The sequence below is a fragment of the Polypterus senegalus genome, chromosome 12 (genome assembly GCF_016835505.1).
Source record: "Polypterus senegalus isolate Bchr_013 chromosome 12, ASM1683550v1, whole genome shotgun sequence".
Lineage (NCBI taxonomy): Eukaryota > Metazoa > Chordata > Cladistia > Polypteriformes > Polypteridae > Polypterus > Polypterus senegalus.
The window spans coordinates 95,651,441-95,664,519 of record NC_053165.1 but is presented as its reverse complement, the minus strand read 5'-3'; the positions used below and the strand labels follow the sequence as shown (position 1 = coordinate 95,664,519).

At 38.4% G+C, this 13,079-nt stretch overlaps 1 protein-coding gene across 6 annotated transcripts in view; it reads left to right on the top strand.

The window, feature by feature from the left end:
• The window catches only part of LOC120541397 (kelch-like protein 25), a 67,641-nt gene that overhangs the window by 32,475 nt on the left and 22,087 nt on the right, over positions 1-13,079 (top strand). Inside the window, exon 4 of one of the 6 annotated variants that reach the window (XM_039772982.1) lies at positions 933-962. The exons of the other annotated variants lie outside the window; for them this stretch is intronic. The gene's annotated coding sequence lies outside the window, so the exon portion shown is untranslated. Of the gene's footprint in view, positions 1-932; positions 963-13,079 lie in introns of those variants that run through there. 6 annotated transcript variants of the gene reach the window in all.

Here is a 13,079-nt window from a genome sequence, read left to right as displayed (position 1 = left end):
TGGATGTGAGCTTACTGAACTATAAGAATTTCGTTTTGACACAATGATGATACTGTTTGCTTGGGATAGTTTCTAGCTAAGATACTGTGAGGTTTCATAGCGGGGAGCATTTGCCAGGTGGCTAATTTATTTGGTTCATTGTGTACAATACTGGTTTCATTTCACTGTTGTGATCGACAGGATTGTATCCGCTGTGATGCTTGTGGGTGCTCTGTGACTATTTGTGCACTGGTGTTCCACTGTGCCTGGCATGTAAAATTGCAGCAATTGTTTGAAAGGGGCGGAGCCGATGGTCAACATGTTGTGTCTCTAACTTTCTATTTTAATTTGTGAAGGACCATTACCATTTTTTAAATTATTATTAATAATAATTTAAAAATAATAATAATTTAATTATTTTATTATTATTACCACGCTTATTTTAACTTCACCTGTTTGTTGTCTGGTACAAATCTTGTAATCAATATTTAACCCACTTCCTATTGTCCAAATGACTGGAAATTTTGCACACTTACTTTTCCTCAATAAATAAATTACCAAGTATAATATTTTTGTCATTTTGTTTAACTGGTTTCTCTTTAGCTACTTTTAGGACTTGAGTGAAAATCTGATGATGTTTTAGGTCATATTTATGAAGAAATATAGAAAATTCTAAAGGGTTCACAAACTTTTAAGCACAACTGTATATACAGTGAACCCTCGTTTATCATGGTTAATCTGTTCCAGACTCTACCATGATAAATGAATTTTCGCGAAGTAGGATTCTTTATTTATAAATCGAATATTTTCGTAGTTAGAGTATAGAAAACCTGTTTATGACCTTTGTCACACACGTGCGCATGGGAGGCAGCTAAAGGGCTTGAGTGAAGGCAGTTCGGAGGCATGCTGGGGTGTGGCAGAGTGCACTGACTCTTTTTCTCCCTTGCCTGTAGACCATTCCCGGGGGATTTCACCTGGCTCTCCTGACATCACTTCCGGGACTGAGCCAATGGAAGTCGGCCACACCAGCTCCAGTCCCCCTGATGTCACGTCCGGCTATGAACCAATGGTGGAAGACCACGCGCCGGATCCATATGACCTCACTTCCTGTCTCTCCCCCTTTAAAACTTGCCCCTTTTCCTTTGTTTCCTCAGTCTTGTTTTGGACTCAGTTGAATGCACTTCAGTGCTGATTATTTGTTAAAACAACTTTTGCAGCCAGGATACCACATTATACGGGTGGCTGCCCCAAACCTTTGTCTGTCCATGTCTCGTTCTTGTGACACCTTCTAAATACGTTTAACATTATTAGAGCCCTCTAGACATGAAATAACACCCTTTAGTCACCATTACACTCGTATTACCCAATATATTAGACAAAATAAGAGAAAATAAGACATATTAGACGTTACAAATATATTACTAGGCGCACTCGCCTTTTAAGGCGACCGACTTTTATCCTCAATTTTTGTGCGCTCCATGTGTACATCAGGCATGTAAGTGTAGGAAATGAGAACATCAAAGTGCCCATTCATAACATCTCCCGAAAACGTAAGTTTTTTTTTTATCTCCTCAAGTGCCTGTCCAAAGTCGTACATTGTCAGCCCGAATCTGTACCGCTAAAGACGGAGTTTCAGGCACTAAATAAGCTAAAGATGAGAATAAGCAAGCACCATCTCCCCTGATATTTACTACGCGGTGAGGCATTTGTACTCCATCAACATTAATTATTTCCAGAGACATAATTTTGTCTATTTTTCCAGTGCATCGTGCACAAAAGCAAGGGAATGATGAGAGCACCAGAACTCTGCTCACATCGCGTTGCTTCGTACTTCAAGCCGCAAGTAGTAATTCTGTAATAAGCGGAATACCGCTACGCTTTGCACTCACGGGACGGAAGGACAATCCCGAACGCTTTTATATAGTAGATTATTGTACTGTACATTTAATTGCACACAAACACACACAGTTCTTACACACAACCACTAACCTATGAAGGCACGACCTCAGTATGAGAGTCTTCAGAGGTGGTGCAGTATCTTCAGCAGGTGCGTTGTTGTCTTCTTCCGTTGAAGGAATACTAGGAGTAGGCAGTGGGTGTCTGGGTGCGCGGCTGAAGAACATCTTGATAAGCAGTTGCTGGCACTGTCTTTTCATATGCGTGAGGAGGTTTTTGTAAGGTGTTGCCATCTTTAATCATATCCAAGAGTTTCACCTTCTCCTGGATAGTAAGCATCTTCCTCCGGCGCTTAGTTTTATTGTCAGAAGGCTTAGAAAAAGCAGCACGTTTAGGAGCCATCGTAGGGCTTAGATAAAAGTTCTCAGAAAGCGCATGTGTAGTGACGTAAGCGTGTATGAGAAAAAAATCACGATAGAGTGAAGCCGCGAAAGTCGAAGCGTGATATAGCGAGGGATCACTGTATGTAGGTTTTAAAATAAGCCTGATTTAAATGTGACAAAAAAGTCGCATAAAATCGTTGCACTTTTAGGCATAGGAATTTATATTAGTGACTAATTCTACATTTGTGAAATCCATACTTTCTCTGCAAAGAATTTTTGTTTCCCCCTCCCCGATGTCCTTCCCCCCCCACACACCACCCAAGTCCTTGAAATTATTTTTTTTATCATGGCACTGATTTGTGCTTAAAATAGACCTTTTCGACCAATGTAGTGGAGAGCTTCCTGTTTAAACGGGGCTGTGAGACGTGGACTCAGCTCTTTGATGCACCTCCTTTTGATTTTTTTTCTGTCAAACAAATTTTCAAATCAAACCGTATTTTACGACTCTAATCGACTCGAGTCGGAGTAATAATTATGTTGCTGTGGTCATTTTAGATCTGAGATCAGCTAAAATTTTAAACAATGACCGTTGTTTATACCCAGCCATCATTACTCAGTTTTCCAATAGATGTCAGAAGGACGGATGCCAAAACCAAACTGCCCAAAGATTGATTTCGACGTACCAAGCAAATGGCGATACGTTCTAAATTACTTACGATTCCGGAGCTGTTGAAGGGTTTAAGTCAGTCAACGAGGTTAGTCCTGGAAAGTACGCCCCACCAAACCAACGTTCCAAAAACCAACCGAGCTTACTGTTATCTGCTTGAACCAATGCCGACTTACAATACTTGGCCATCCAGCAGCGTCACTGAAGCATTCGAACCTTCTTTTAGCCAATCCTGTAATACTGCATCCGTGTTGGCCACGTGATGTTCTAACTATAAAGGCAGAGTCCCATTGCATGGTTCTAATTTGTATTGAGTCGAGGTATTGACGCAAACACCATACATACGGGGTATTGACGCAAACATCATGCATACGGATACAGTAGTATCAAATTATATACATATATATTGTGGTCTATGGCCGGCTTGTCATCCCGGCCAGTACCCCCAGGCTGCCAGATGGAGCCCTCCCTGCAGTATGGAGGTGCCCCGAAGACCAGCAGGGAATCATGGACAATGGAGTTTTCATCCTCAGCCCTGCTGGATACCACAGGGGCTGCAAGAGGGAGCTGCAGGGAGGAGCAAAGAGTCATATGTGCCCTATAACCTGGAAGTGCATCATAGGCAGCGCGACGGCAGAAGTGACGTACTTCCGGGGTGAAAAAAATGACTTTTGATCAGACCTGGAAGTGATAGAAGATCACATGGACTGGGGATTGGAACACTTCCAGGCTAGGGACTATAAAAGGATTGTGGGAGCTCCCAGACAGCGAGCTGAGCTGGGTGGAAGGGTGGCAACGCGTCTGGGAGTGATGGGGATTGGTTTATTGTATTTGTGTTTAATTTAATGAGTATAGTGGAGAGGAGGGTGCTCGGTGCACTGTTTGTGAAGAATAAAATCAATCATTGGATTTTTACCTGGTGTCTGGAGTCTTGGACAGGGGTTCAAGGGAGCGATAGTGGCCCCTATCTATCACAATACATATATATATGGCATACAGTATTTAACAATTTGCTCCTGATTAGGTGTCATCTCATGCACTAATGTTAATTTCATTATAAATAGACTGGCTACAAGTTACCATTGCAGTTAATGTGCTGTATATTCAGTATGTTCTTGTTTGGTTCTATTTTTATTAAATTCATAAATATGCTCCTAATGTGTTTTTTTTAAAACCACAGATTTACTGCATCTTCAATATAAAAATGATCTTGAACTATTATGTCAATAGAGAGTGTTTTTGGATGCAGAGCTCTGTTTCCATTAACATTCTTTTTCCTTATCGCCTTGAAAATCAGTTCTCTTAGGATGTTATATTGTTTTTGCTTTTAACTGTCAGTGGTGTTTTCATACTAGGATGTTACATCATTCTCTGATTAAAATTATTATTGACTCTCTGGAAGACAACATATGAGATAGTTAGTAAAATATTGATTAGCAATCTTCTTTACAAAGGCAGTGGATTGATTAGATATTATCTGGAGACTAAAGAACCTCTTGGTGATTATGTTCCTGGGCACAATCTGTTTAAATACATTTTAGATTGTTTGCAGGGAAGTTTACAGAAATGGAAGTTTTACATTTGGCTGCATGACAAAACAGACATTTTTATTCCTAAGCTTTTTAAAGTATTAAGTTACAAATTGTCAGACCTTTAAAAAAGACAATGTCCTTGCAGTATGCTGTCTTTGTTTGTTTTGTGCAGCACGCTGTCCTACCAAATATACATACATATACACACACATATGTTAATGTGTGTATGTATGTGTATGTGTGTGTGTGTGTATATCTATCTATATCTATATCTATACTAATAAAAAGCAAAGCCCTCACTGTTTCACTCACTCACTCACTCACTCATCACTAATTCTCCAACTTCCCGTGTAGGTAGAAGGCTGAAATTTGGCAGGCTCATTCCTTACAGCTTACTTACAAAAGTTGGGCAGGTTTCATTTCGAAATTCTACGCGTAACGGTCATAACTGGAACCTATTTTTTCGTCCATATACTATAATAGACTTCTGCTCGATGCCCGTGGGAGGCGGAGTTGCGCCTTCTACGTAATTTAGTGCCTACCCATATAAGGCCGTCCGTCAGCAGCAATCCAATAGAAACACTGCCGCTAAATATTCACGGGTGAAGGACTGTGCTTATGCAGGCGAAGATGAGATGGTCAGGGTGGTGTTTGGCACAAACTCGGCGAAACTGCGAGAGAAACTTTTAAGTGCCGGGTCTTCGCTAACATTAAATACAGCCGTGGACATCGCACGAGATGGCACCAGCACAGCTGAGAACCTTCGATGCATGTACACCGAGCGGCTCACATGAAATGATGCAGTGCACAGACAAAAAGCAACAGTTCCAAAGAGTGCTGAACAAAAACTGAATTACACAATTGAGAAGGCAGCAAAAAAATATGAAGCGTGTGACACATACAAGCATATTCATAAGTGCAGCTACTGCGGAAACAAAGCACACGGTGGAAAAAGTCAATGTCAAGTTAAAGGAAGACAGTGTTTAAAAAAAAACCTGTGCATGCAGTGTGTCACGTCTCAGATAAAGAGGAAGACGAGCCGTTTATTGATGCAGTAAGAAACGAATCGATGAATGAAACCTGTTATCTTTACAACGATTGACAAACACAGAATGTAACTTGAACACAACACATCGTACAAATACGAACCTGATTGAAAGAAATAATGATAATCAAATCCTTGATGGCAGCAACACTCATAACACTCTCAAAACAATTACTGTATACAGTAATCCCTCGCTATATTGCACTTTGACTTTCGCAGCTTCACTCTATTGCGAATTTTAAATGTAAGCATATCTAAATATATATAACAGATTTTTTGCTGGTTCACGGATTTCTGCGGACACTGTCTTTTAATTTATGCTACACGCTTCCTCAGTTTGATTGCCCAGTTAATGTCATACAAGGGACGCTATTGGCAGATGGCTTAGAAGCTCCCCAATCAGAGCATGTATTACATATTAACTAAAACTCCTCAATGCTATAAGATATGCTTCCCGCACTGTGCTTGATTGTTTGCTTGTCTCTGCCTCTCTCTCACCCTCTCTGACATTCTCTGCGCCTGACGGAGGGGGTGTGAGCAGAGGTGCTGTTTGCACAGAGGCTGTTTGCTTAAAAGATACTGACGCTCCTTTAAAAAATGGCGCTTTATTGCGGTGCTCGGCATATTTAAAAGCACAAAAGCACACGTATTGATTTTTTGATTGTTGCTTTAATCTCACTCTCTCTCTCTGACGTTCTCTGCGCCTGACGGAGGAGATGTGAGCAGAGGGGCTGTTTGCTTAGAAGATACTGACGCTCCTCTGAAAAATGCCGCTTTATTGCGGTGCTTCGGCAAACTTAAAAGGACACGTATTGATTTTTTGATTGTTTGTTTTTCTTTGCGAGCGCTCGCGCTCTCTCTTAAATTCTCTTCTCCTGATGCAGCCACTCCTTTGAAGAAAAGATATATTTGCATTCTTTTAATTGTGAGAAAGAACTGTCATCTCTGTCTTTTCATGAAGCACAGTTTAAACTTTTGACTAAAGGGTGTTATTTCATGTCTAGAGGGCTCTAATAATGTTAACAGTGTGGTAGAGTTTATAAGGGCTTAAAATATATAAAAATAACTATACAAACATATGGTTTCTACTTCGCGGATTTTCATCGCAACCCCCGCGATTGAGGAGGGATTACTGTATTGACAATCATGTTACGTTATTTTTAAAATGTTCCCTTTTTCATAACTTCTTTAACACACTGCTTCTCCGCTGCTAAGCGCGGGTATCATCCTCTTTAATAAAAGCCCTGTGTGCATCCAGGTGTCCGTGTGTGTGTTTTCTGGTGAAGTGCGTGCGCATGTGTGGGGCTGCAACGCACATCACACCGTGCACAGCCCATGCGCACAGCACCTTGGTCGCACACACACTGAAAGCTGGGCACACAGTGAATGGCATTGTCACGGCAGCGCATGATAAGCAAATAAAAGACATAATTGCTGGGAGTGTGCTGATTTAGGTAGTCGCGGCTGCGCACATAAAATCCGTTGCTGGGGAGACGCCACTCATACAATAATGAGCTACACGCCAGCACAGATTAAAATACTTGCTGGGGATCTGCACAGTACTTGCTGGGGAGACAACACAGTCACGATTATCAACTGCACGCCACACATTAAATCAGTTGCTGGGGACACTCTGCTGATTGCCCACTGGTGTAACAGAAAATTAAAGTCATATTACGGACATCAAAGCCAGTATTACTGTCAGAGAAAATTACAGGCATTTTACAGAAATACAAACCAGTATTACTGCGAGAGAAATTTAAAGGCACACAATACACTGATGCATATTACAGCCACATACAAGCCAGTATTACTGTAAGAGAAAATATTACGGACATATCTACTAACAACATGCCACCCAAAAAAAAAAAAGTACACGTCTAGTAGGACAAAAGATACAGACAATCAAGTCCTATATAAGTAACATCTCCTGGAAGAATGGTCAGCTCAACAAGTAAACATCAACAAAAAGGCTGAAAGACAAAAAAAAAAATACGAGTAAATTGATCGATTGAAAAAAAAGAAAATGAGCGTCAGAAAAACGCTAAAAGAGAGAGACTCAGAAGAGCAAACCTTACAAAAAGTTGGCATTTACTTGCCAGAACCAGTATTCAGCCATGGTCAGTTATATGTTGCATTATCAAGAGTTAGAAGTTCTCCAGATGTTGTTGTCAAGGTTGTAGATGGTCCTGAACAAGGCAAACTCTTGCCAAACTCAGACAGAATATTTACAAGAAATGTTGTCTAAATTGAAATTTTATAGAAAAATTTCATGAGGTAAAAAAATAGATAATTTTTCCTAAATATCTTCTTCAGATATTGTGTATTACAGATTGTTACAAAGGTTTACACTAAGGCAATATTAATTATACTTACTGTATTGTCATAAGTTTCAATTTTATTTTTAATATTTTATTTTAGGCTTCTTGCAAAAATATTTTTGACAAAAAAAAATTAAGACAAGAAACAGAAAGAGGTCAAGGTCCTTGCCATTTAATATAGACTGTTCCTACTAATGTTTATGCACTACTGTTCTAGTGCCCTTTATTGTAATGGGCTTAATGTCTCGTGTGTGTGTGTGTGTGTGTGTGTATATATATATATATATATATATATATATATATATATATATATATATATATAATATGGATTATTAGGAAAACCATACTAATACGGTGTTTGACCCCCTTTTGTCTTCAGAACTGCCTTAATTCTACGTGGCATTGATACAACAAGGTGCTGAAAACATTCTTTAGAAATGTTGGCCCATATTGATAGGATAGCATCTTGCAGTTGATGGAGATTTGTGGGATGCACATCCAGGGCATGAAGCTCCCGTTCCACCACATCCCAAAGATGCTCTATTGGGTTGAGATCTGGTGACTGTGAGGGCCATTTTAGTACAGTGAACTCACTGTCATGTTCAAGAAACCAAATTGAAATGATTCGAGCTTTGTGACATGGTGCATTATCCTGCTCGAAGTAGCCATCAGAGGATGGGTACATGGTGGTCATGAAGGGATGGACATGGTCAGAAACAATGCTCAGGTAGCCCATGGCATTTAAACGATGCCCAATTGGCCTAAAGTGTGCCAAGAAAACATCCCCCACACCATTACACCACCACCACCAGCCTGCACAGTGGTAACAAGGCATGATGGATCCATGTTCTCATTCTGTTTACGCCAAATTCTGACTCTACCATTTGAATATCTCAACAGAAATCGAGACTCATCAGACCAGCCAACATTTTTCCAGTCTTCAACTGTCCAATTTTGGTGAGCTCGTGCAAATTGTAGCATCTTTTTCCTATTTGTAGTGGAGATGAGTGGTACCCGGTGGGGTCTTCTGCTGTTGTAGCCCATCCGCCTCAAGGTTGTGTGTGTTGTGGCTTCACAAATGCTTTTCTGCATACCTCGGTTGTAACGAGTGGTTATTTCAGTCAAAGTTGCTCTTCTATCAGCTTGAATCAGTCGGCCCATTCTCCTCTGACCTCTAGCATCAACAAGGCATTTTCGCCCACAGGACTGCCTGAATGTTTTTCCCATTTCACACCATTCTTTGTAAACCGTAGAAATGGTTGTGCGTGAAAATCCCAGTAACTGAGCAGATTGTGAAATACTCAGACCGGCCCATCTGGCACCAACAACCATGCCACACTCAAAATCGCTTAAATCACCTTTCTTTCCCATTCTGACATTTAAGTTTGGAGTTCAGGAGATTGTCTTGACCAGGACCACACCCCTAAATGCATTGAAGCAACTGCCATGTGATTGGTTGATTAGATAATTGCATTAATGAGAAATTCAACAGGTTTTCCTAATATTCCTTTAGGTAAGTGTGTGTATGTGTGTAAAATATATATATATATATCTACACCGATCTATATATTCTCAAATAGACAAACCACACGCCGTGGCGCAATGCTAGAGGCGAAGTCCGAGGTTCGATTCCCGAGAGGAGGTGCACCAAGTATGTACGCACGCTTCCCGATTCATTTTACCCTCGCATCCCCTTGGTTTGAGACGTATGAAAAAATATGCGGTTAACGCAGAAAGACAGATCACCAATTGAAGCTTCATGAATAATGGATAATTTATTCGCCACCAATGACTGTTTTGGTAAAGCCATACTCTGTGTATTCTTTAGATAACAGTAAAAAAGTAAAAGCGAGGGGAGGGTGACTTATTGAGGCACGCAGGCGAAACCACAGTAGCACGCGGGCTTGATGCGTCGGTGAGCGTCAACTCGATCTGAATTGCACGATCAAATTCGAAAAAATATATGTTTTCGAGTTCTATTTAGTCGACACATATATCTTTGGTTGGAATGTAAGGCGAATTTACTCTTTACATTTGTATGGTGAAGAAAAATTTATGCAATGATGCCTACATTTAACTTACATTCCTACCAAAGATATTTCTATTGACTAAATAAAAATTCCTTCTATTTAAAATTTAAATAGAACTTGAACAGATACGATAGTTCATAATATCCATGCAGACTTGCACGTAAGAGCGGGAGCCATCCGTTTTAACAAACGGCGTATTGCACTGATACAAAATAGCCTGCCCATTTAATTATTTAGGAATGGATAAATAAATTAAGATTTTGTACAAATAATGTTTTTCATTTTTCTTCCTTGATGGATTCTGACACCCCCAGCAACAGTTGCTTGCATCCCAAAGAGTGATATCTCATTCACCATTTCTTTATTTTCATTTCATTATTAACCATGGCTGATTTAAGAAAACTAAAACCAATTCAATCTTAGATGCTGTTGCTTAAACTGAAATACACCATTAAGGGTTCTGAATCATAAGTAAGTTAACTAAAATTAGGCCCAATCAAACTTATTGCTTTTGTAGCAAATAAATGAGTTCTAATTAAATAAAACTGGTTGAAGTGAAAACCTGCAGCTCGTCTTGACTGTGAGTGAACATACTAATGTATTAAATTTGTCTTGGACGAATAAAAGCACTATCAAGCCATACAGTTAAATACAAATTTTAGGAGTACTGGTTGGAAATAAAACTCGCAGCAATTGTGGCCCTCCATCACTGAGAGAAGATCCCTGTGCCCACATACTTTTACTTTTTTTTTTTTTTTTTTTTTAAGAAAAATGTTTTTGACTGTTTGAATTCAAGTTGCACAGAAGTCAAGCCTATCAAACTTACATGTTCAGGATTAAATTCTGTATATCTTACAATCTTAAAGTACCTTTTTTCACTATCAATCATAACAAATATTTCTGTAAAATATTGCAATTGCTGTTTTTATGTGGAATATTTTGCTATTTTTGGATGTTACTTTTTTTGTATAATTTTGTAATTGGATGGTTATATAATGGCTATTTTTCCCTATTTGCAGGAAATGCTGGGAACATCACAGTAAAGCTAAAATTTAAGTATACCCTAAGGGCAAAAGGAAATACTTATAACAATAATGGTTTTGTTTGTGTTTTATTTTTTCTGCCACAGGGCAGAACTTTTCAAGCAGTTTATCACTTATCCAAGCAAATGTAGTGCATTAGGATGGTTTCTGTTGTTAACTGGTAGTTTCTGTACATTCCTTTAACTTGAGTTACTGCAGAAACCCACAAAACAGTGTTTTATTAAAGTTAAACTGAACTCAATACTGGTGTTGTCGGTGTGCCATAAAAATATATATAAAGCTATTCAACATTGACATTTTTATAAAGAGCCCCTCAGAAATGTGCCACAATGCCTAGATTTAGTGTTGTAATTGTCATTTGTATTTTTTTTTCCTAATTTTAAAAACATTTGCACTGTATAACAGCTGCCAATTTGTATGTAATTAATAACCTGTTAAGTTGAGTTAATTTAAACTGTAGAGGCTGTTTTTTTGTTTTGAAAGCTTGTTGGATGTAGAATAACTAACTACACTTAAAATGATTTCTTGTCACCTAGTCATTTTAAGTCGTACTGATTTGTAGTGTTGATTTTTCTGATTGACGTTGATTCGAAATCGTGCACATAATAGTAGCCACTGTAGAAGAAAGAGAAATGTGTTTTTACATATATCATACCACCATGAACCATTCTGTATGATGGTTTTGTAAGTGGATTTGCTGTTGCTTTATTTTTCTTTTCTTCACCATTTTTAAAATGCATCTCCATTAAGACAGTTTGACTCATCATCTTTGGTCAGTGGTAGACTCTTAAAATAATGATTATACAATAAATCTTGTCGACAATGGTTAATGCATGTTTTCTGTGAAGCAAACTGTTGCTGAGAAATTAAATCTTTGGAGCCCTGCTCTGTGAAATGAGCCCCCTTGTGCTAGTGGCATTCACAGTTTCCATGCCATGAGTGACTTTATCTTATTGACACAGTATTCAAAGGATTTGTCTTTGTTTTTGTACCATTTAGAGGCTGATTTGCTGGTCTAAATTTCACACAACAGCCTGCTGGTATAACTGTCTCTAGTGTGGTGATGTCTTTCCAGTCATGTTCACAATTAAAGTAATATTCACTTTGATTGAATATTATTAATTAAAGACTTTTTTGGATCCAACTGTTTTATCGAAGTGCCCTTAAAAAAGGAAACTATTCCCATTTTGACTGACATTTACAGAATGAAAGCCCCCCAGTCAAGCTTTATATTGGTGCTATGCATATAACTGAAAGTTAATCATTTGACTGTTTGCACTAAAAACTGATGGCTGTTTCAAAATTGTTTTTTTCATTTTGTAGTTCTTGCAGTTTTTACAAATGCCTCCTTCATAATCGGTTCCTCAATTTGTAGTAGTGCTGTTTTGTCCCAGTTGTGCATAGTGACAAAGTAATTACTTCTGTTAGAATCTTGTGTAGGTCTGTATTCACTTGAAAGTATTAAAGCAGTAAAACGGAATATCTTTCATTTAAAAGCATCCAAACAAAAAAGATAAATATATATTGAAGAACAGCTGGTGTACACAAGGTTAAAAAAACGTGCAAGACAGTTAAGTACCTCATATCCACTTTTCTAGATATGGAGAAAATAGACTAAAATGGCAAAAGCAAATATCCTGAAGTAACATCTATGCTGCAGTTAACATAGATAATAAAATACAGTGCCCTGCCTGGAACAATAAATTCAAAATTGCCATTTTTACCTTTTCTTTACATCATATAAGAAAAAGTGTTGTTCATCCTGAAACATTCTAACGGAACACCTTCACACAATAAAACTAAGAAAACAGTAGATGTATTGTGAAACAAAAATGTGAAATAATCAAATAGCTCAAAAAGGACAAGATAAGTTGCACTGCATTTATTTCAAGAAGTGATTCTGTTAAGAGAACAATGTGATGGACATTTTGTTTAATTTTATGATTGTTAATACAATCTGTCTATGTATTCATATTTAGTGAGTAGTTTATTTGTTTCATATCTCATATTGCCTAGTTTATTTCTTGGATGGTTTCATAGTTTTTATGTTAATTGAGGCATACAAACATCAAATGGAACAGCAAAGGCTAATTCCAGCACCAAAATATCATCGTCCTTTCATGTGTGTGCACAATCAATTCAAATGTAGACACCTAAAATTGACGCAACACTGACAAGAATTT